General features: G+C 42.6%; 1 non-coding gene across 1 annotated transcript; it reads left to right on the forward strand.

Annotated features, from left to right (window-relative positions):
* Window positions 1-3,441: 3,441 nt before the first annotated feature.
* Trnas-gcu lies at window positions 3,442-3,523 on the forward strand. The gene has a single exon. It is a non-coding gene; the product is annotated as a tRNA-Ser (tRNA).
* Window positions 3,524-7,953: the final 4,430 nt, after the last annotated feature.

A 7,953-nucleotide genomic window follows, 5' to 3' on the forward strand; every position in this document is an offset into this window, starting at 1 on the left:
GTTGATAGAACGAAGATTTTTAACGTTAGACGAGACAAAAAAATTCGCAGACGGCGCTTCGCGCTATCCAATAAGAGGCGCACGAGACTGCTTGCGGAAGTGGGAACGGCGTTGCAACCTGTGTATCAATTGTGGAGGAGAGTAGTTCGAAGGAATCGATGCACAAAAAGTAAAAAGTAAGTGTAGAAAAAATTTATGGTAAAAGTTCCGGAATTTTGAACAGATATCGTATACCAATGATTTTTGGTTTTGCCCACCGTTTTATACTTAGATTCTAAACTTAGAACACACACGAAAAATCTGACAACACCGGCTGGGCTCGTATCCTCAAGTCCGCCGTTTTTCACTCTTCTTAGTACTAGTGACTTATTACCACCATTAGCACAATTACACATTTCTTAGTTTCCAACCAGTTTACACTGGTTCTGAGCTTTGGTGTCATAGGAGTGGGGAATACCCCTGTGGCACAAATGGGCTATTTTAAATTTCCCGCCGTTTTTCGAATATTCTGCTGTTTTATTCATAGGTCAAATGGACTATGTCAGAGGAGTAGAGAAGGGGGAATCTGATGTCATGAATGACGTCACTGAAAATCTGCAACAGTGCAGGCTTTTTTGAAACATCCACAGCCCCATTACTCACTGCCGTTTTGAATAGTTTATCGAACAGCAGGGGTTTCACACAGCTGGTTATTAGCTGCCATGTTTAATTTAAGCTTAAGTTTACTTTTTTATCGTGTGGAGATCTGGGCCACACAAGGCCATGGAGAAGCATATTGCCAGGGCTGTGGTTCTCACCACCTCTGGCATAGTTTTCCATTCACTGTTTGTCTAGTTTTCTCAGCGTCTTATTTCTTGCTGTGACTTTGTAATGGGTTTTCTTGAAGCGACATCTGCATTTAATGACCAGTCCAGTACGACAGCCAAGTATGTCAGTTTATCTGTGTGTTCCGCAGTGATGCCTTTCCAGGTTACATTAGTCCTTCTGTTTCCTTGTTTTGGGCGACGATAGAAGGTGCTGCCATGGATTTTTGAGAGATTTGGTTTAAGGGAAGTTTCCTGATAGTGTTCTGATATGGTGTTTACAGAGAATTCCATGTTTTGTTCTACGTCCTCAAAGCTCTTTCCGTGAACTGTGATGGTCTGATCGGCAGCGTCAGGAAGTGAGTCGTATTGGTTGGTCATCGGTATGTCATCGGTATGCAGGTTGAATGGGACATAGGAGCGTGTCCATGACAGTATGAACTCACCAAGGACCACCACCTTCAGGCGTTTTGCCACTTCCAGTAGTGTATTTATAGTTGATTTTCTTTATTTTTGTACACAGTAAAACAAGTGTAACAATTTAATGTAGTTTGCGTTACGTAAATTTTAGTACTTGTATTCAAACCAGCTCTGTGACATAGATATTAGCTGCTACTCCTTGTAAGGTAACATCTGTGACTGTTGCATGTTGTTAACTCTATGGTTGCAGAAGTAAAGAGTTTGCTTTCCTTTTTGTTCCTGTTTCCGCTGAATTATTGTACCCTAAAATAATCGAATTTAAATTCATTTAAAGTTGATTGTTATCTGATATGAGAGCGTCATGAATAAAGGAGAAAATACAAATTCTGTTACTCCAGTATTGGTTGCTTTTAACCGTGTGATGTACCTAAAAAAAAAAAATCGTTTGATAAAGCAAATTCACGTGTTGAAGGATGAAACTGAAGAATTGTCTAATTAGAGCATTCTGCAACAAGCCGAACACAGATGCCGACATTTGCTGTAAGTAACCGTTTCCTTTATTGGGTCTAGTGTAGCAGGGGATACAACCCGTCGGCTTTGAACAATGACGTCACAAGTCTCCAGAGAGCATGTATTACAGAGATGAAAGAGCTGAGGAGAATGTTGAGAAACAAAGGAATGCGAGAGAGATAAACATTGATCTTGTCAAAAGCCGAGAAGCGATTCTTCTTAGTGTTGTAGCTCCCTTCAGTAGCTGATAAGTGTTTTTTGGGTTTAAAAAAAAAATCTCACGAGACAGAATAAACTGATCCTACTTTATTAAGCAATCAATAAAAAAACTAAACTAAAACATAGCAGCTTAAGTTCTAGGGTACTGATGACCACAGCAGTTAAGTCCCACAGTGTTCAGAGCCATTTCAGCTTAAATACGTTCAACCATTGTAAAGCAACTCCGGACACTTAAGGTCACACAAATGAAAACACACAGATTTACTGAGTAGGAGTCAAAATTCAAGACTTCCTTTATGAATACCTCAGGTGTATGAAATATCTCTTCCCGTGGATTTTCTATGACTTTGCTAAAACACTCTTTCTGAAGGTAGTGCATTTAAAAATTTAATGCTTAGGTGATAATGTGTGTAACTGTTTCGCTGTCCTACTCTACCACGCGAAACCGTTTTCTTATATCTGCAAGAGTTAATCCTGAACAGTGTGAAGCCTGTTCTGTAACTATGAAAAAAACTCGTAATAAAATTTAAGCTTATTTTCACTCACACATACATTGGTTCTGTAAGTTTACATTAAAAAAATGTGCCTGTTTATAGTTGAGAGTCTGGCTGATGGTTCTAAATGAATTTGAATTATAACTTTACACACAACAGTTTAACGGACATACAATCGCTGTCAGATTTACGTAGTAAGCTGAAAACTATATTTTGAATTCTTTCTTATTTTATAACTAATTGATTACCTTTAAATCAGATGCTGCATATTCTAAGGTGTTTTTATTTATTGCACTAGGCTCTCTCATTCATTTCCAGTTACAGTGATGGTGATGTCATCAGTATAAAGAACAAATCCATTGAGCATCGTGTTTTATTCTATGTTCCTTGGTGTTTCCCAACTTCGGCGCATCAGAGTTATATTGTTCATCTAGTCTAAACAGTATTGTTTATTTATTTATAATATTAGGAAAGGAAGTAATACAAAGCACGTGATGTCTCAAAAATCAAATACATCAGTGACTATTTATGCAAACATTTCTAATATGAACAGTAAGCACTGAAACCGTTAACCTAACTTTTTAAAATATTTTTAACCTTATTACGAATTATGCTGTCCATTCATGCTATTTATGGCCAAATCATCCTCAGCTTACTAGGACTACGTGGGCAGTGTGATCTCATACAGACTGAAATATGTAACGAAAACTAGTGAAACCGCAATAAACATTACGCTAGTTCATCATTTGTGCGACGAACATCGTGGCCGATGCATCGACTGTGTGCGCCATATTGGGGAGACTGCTGCATCGTTTCAAAACTCGGCAGTATGTTTGATGGAGACAGTGTTGTATAATTTTAGTGCCAAAGGACTGAGAGGTCATCTTCATTTACTGCAAGCTCTATTCTCGTGCATCTGCTGACACTGAAATAAAGCAACGATACGGCCAAATGTACAAGCAAGATGGCGCGCTTCGGAGCGCAATATAGCGTACGACGAGGTGGCCGAGTGGTTAAGGCGTTGGACTGCTAATCCAATGTGCTCTGCACGCGTGGGTTCGAATCCCATCCTCGTCGAACATTTTAAATGACCGAAACGGATTTATCAAGCCTCAGGTGTGTTGGAGGGCTAACGCAACAAGTTCAAATTGTATAGAAAATTAATTGCGACATGTAACTTGTAATTTCGATTCATTGCACAGTGCCGCTGTTGGACGAAAATGAAAAGAATGTGCATATTAGTAATTGTAATTTTACCCCCACCGTCACAGTACTATAAATAATGCTCTTATGGCCTTTTTTTTATTGATGCAATAACTATACCTGGTGTTTCAAAATTAATATTGCGGTTTTAAGACTTTGTTACATTCAGCTTATAAATAGATAATAGATTAAATGAAAGAGCAACGCAAAAGTTTTTTCTGACAAGTGCTCCATATAAACACCATTCGTCAAGACGACCAGGAGTGACTGAAAAACGTGTGCAAATTGTGAAAGAGTCTCTCACACTTAGCCCCAAGAAATCATTTCGGGAGTCTGGTCGTGAATTAGCAATTCCAGTGATGTGGAGACTTAAGAAGACGCATACAATTACATCCTTATCTTTATATGTGTGGTGGCTGTTTTTTCGGACATTCATGATTCTGCAGCCGTATATACAAGACGAAAGAGAATAAATCAGATGGCGACAGGTGAAAAATTCGTGCTGGATTGGTACTCCAACCGCGACTTCCCACGTCTGGAGTGTGGCCGCCTTAACCACTTTTTTTTCATTTTGTTCGTCATTGATCGTTGTGTTTGGTCGTTGCGGACATCGCAAGACATCCTGTTCAAGTTCGGTGGTTGATCCTTCCACTCAGTTTTTTTTATTACAGATGCCAACCGGCCCTCTGACCGAACACGCTGAGCTACCGTGCTGGCATCGCTTCGGCTATTCGAACACGCCTCCAGTCTAACCCAAATTCCCACATGTAGCATATTACATACGTAATGTCCCTGATCCATTATCTTCATTGTTCGCAGCCTCCCCAGATTCGCGCAACAGATCGAAAACGAGGGTATCCACACCGAAGAGATCATTATCTGTCGTCAAGGCACATATGCACTGACGGAAAAAATTCACAACACAAAGATGGAGTTGTGCGACAAAAGCGAAAGTTGGTAGGCGTGTTTCTACATCTGAAAGATGTTGCTTATTCAAATTTCGCGCTAGTAGCACCACTATGAGGATTCAAATCAGGTTTGCTTTAAGTTTAAATACACGCTGTACCGGTCGTGAGCGTCAGTTACCTTTGAGATTGGACGTGGTGAGCTGATGTTAGTCAAGAATGCCTTTAAGGTGACAAAGCCGCCACTATCAACACCTCAGTGAGCTTGAACCAGATCGTGTAATAGAGCTACGAGAAGCTGTATAAACGGGGTGTACCTTCTGCGACACTGCAGAAAGATTTGGCGGGAATGTAGCAAATGTACATGACTGCTGGCGGCGGTGGTCACGAGAATGTACGATCGCAAGAAGACCGGGCTCCGGACGTGGTACTACCTAGAGAGAAGGTCATCGTGTTCTGTGTATGGTTCTGGCGCATTATACTGCATCTGCAGCAGCGGTTGGCACCACTGTGACAACGAACTGTTACAATTCGGTTATTTCAAGGACAGCCCAGAGACAGACGCCCTGTAGCGTGCATTCCACTGACCCCAAACCTCCGCCATTTGCCACTTCAATGGTGTCAAGCAAGAGCTCACTGGCAGCCAGGGTGGAGGTCTGTTGTGTTTTCTGATGAATGCTGGTGCTGTCTCGGTGCCAGTGATGACCTTGTGTTGGTTAGGAGGAAGTTGAGGACCGGCATCCAGCCTTTCTGTGTGCTAGACACACTGGACCTACACCTGGAGTTGTGGTCTGGGGTGCAATTTCGTATGATAGCAGGAGCACTCTCCTGGTTGTCCCACATACACTCAATGCAAATTCGTACGTCAGCCTGATGATTCGACCTGTTTTGTTGCCATTCATGAAGAGCATTCCAGGGGGTGTTTTCTAACAGGACATCACTCGCACACATACCACTGTTGTAACCCAACATGGTCTGCAGAGTGTCAGCCTATTGTCTTGGCCTGCTCGATCACCAGATAAGTCTCTAATGGAGCAAATATCGGACATCAAGGATGACAACTCCAGCACCGTACAAAACCAGCATTAAATGCCCCTTTACTGACTGACCAAATGCCAAAGGCTTGGAATTTCATTCCACAAACTGACATACGGCTCCTGTATAACACAATGCATGCACGTTTGCATGCTTGCATTCAGCATCCTGGCATTTGCTCTGATTATTATTACACTACTGGCCATTAAAATTGCTACACCACGAAGATGACGTGCTACAGACGCGAAATTTAACCGACAGGAATGAGATGTTGTGATATGCAAATGATTAGCTTTTCTGAACATTCACACAAGGTTGGCGCCGGTGGCGACACCTACAACGGGCTGACATGAGGAAAGTTTCCAGCCGATTTCTCATATACAAACAGCAGTTGACCGGCGTTGCCTGGTGAAACGTTGTTGTGATGCCTCCTATAAGGAGGAGAAATGCGTACCATCACGTTTCCGACTTTGATAAAGGTCGGATTGTAGCTTATCGCGATTGCGGTTTATCGTATCGCGACATTGCTGCTCGCGTTGGTCGAGATCCAATGACAGCATAATATGGAATCGGTGGGTGCAGGAGGGTAATACGGAACGCCGTGCTGGACCCCAACGGCCTCATATCACTAGCAGTCGAGATGACAGGCATCTTATCCGCATGGCTGTAACGGATCGTGCAGCCACGTCTCGATCCCTGAGTCAACAGATGGGGACGTTTGCAAGACAACAACCATCTGCACGAACAGTTCAACGACGTTTGCAGCAGCAGGGACTATCAGCTCGGAGACCGTGGCTGCGGTTACCCTTGACGCTGCATCACAGACAGGAGCGCCAGTGATGGTGTACTCGACGACGAACCTGGGTGCACGAATGGCAAAACGTCATTTTTTCGGATGAATCCAGGTTCTATTTACAGCATCATGATGGTCGCATCCGTGTTTGGCGACATCGCGGTGAACGTACATTGGAAGCGTGTATTCGTCATCGCCATACTGGCGTATCACCCGGCGTGATGGTATGAGATGCCATTGGTTACACGTCTCGGTCACCTCTTGTTCGCATTGACGGCAATTTGAACAGTGGACGTTACATTTCAGATGTGTTACGACCCGTGGCTCTACACTTCATTCGATCCCTGCGAAACCCTACATTTCAGCAGGATAATGCACGACCGCATGTTGCAGGTCCTGTACGGGCCTTTCTGGATACAGAAAATGTTCGACTGCTGCCCTAGCCAGCACATTCTCCAGATCTCTCACCAATTGAAAACGTCTGGTCAGTGGTGGCCGAGCAACTGGCGCGTCAGAATACACCAGTCACTACTCTTGATGAACTGTGGTATCGTGTTGAAGCTGCATGGGCAGCTGTACCTATACGCCCCATCCGAGCTGTTTGACTCAATGCCCAGGTGGATCAAGGCCGTTATTACGGCCAGAGGTGGTTGTTCTGGGTACTGATTTCTCAGGATCTATGCACCCAAATTGCGTGAAAATGTAATCACATGTCAGTTCTAGTATAATATATTTGTCCAATGAATACCCGTTTATCATCTGCATTTCTTCTTGGTGTAGCAATTTTAATGGCCAGTGGTGTATACTGTACAGGGTGAGTGAGGAGGAAAGGTACATGCTTTGAGGGGTGATAGTGTTAGTGATTCCGAACAAAAAACTTCATATGGACGTATGCCCTATTCCGAATCGTTCCGAAATAGAACACATTTAATATCACTTTTGCACGTTTTCTCGAATAACTCGAAAACCGCGTGTCACAGTAAAAAATTATACTATATTAAATTTATTACAAAAAAGTCCTACTCATTTTTTTCTCTAGAACTAATGGTTTGTGCGAAGAGAGCGCGAGAATGTTGAAAAACTCGCTCGACGCGCATGCGCTGTAGGTTACGTAGTTTCTGTAGGCCATTTCGAGGTAGCATATTGAGGCAGCAAGTTGGGACAAACAGTTTGATACGGGACACTTGTGATCTATCAAATCGGGAAACTACCTAAAATTAGCCTACAAAAACTTGGTAAGCTACAGAGCAAGCGCGTCGAGCGAGTTTTTCAACATTCTCGCACTCTCTTCGCACAAACCATTAGTTCTAGAGAAAAAACTGAATACGACCTTTTTTGTAGGAAATTTAATATAGTTTAACTTTGTACTGTGACACTTTTTCGCTGGAGGGTGCGGTTTTCGAGTTATTCAAGAAAAACGTATAAAAGTGATATTAAGTGCCTTCTGTCTCGGAAACCATTCGGAATAGGGCATACACCCATATGAAGTTTTTTGTTCAGAATCACTAATTTTGCCACCCCTTCAAACATGTACATATCCTCCTGCCTCACTGTGTTTATGTGATGTCTGT

Source organism: Schistocerca americana, chromosome 3 (genome assembly GCF_021461395.2).
Source record: "Schistocerca americana isolate TAMUIC-IGC-003095 chromosome 3, iqSchAmer2.1, whole genome shotgun sequence".
Classification (NCBI taxonomy): Eukaryota; Metazoa; Arthropoda; class Insecta; order Orthoptera; family Acrididae; genus Schistocerca; species Schistocerca americana.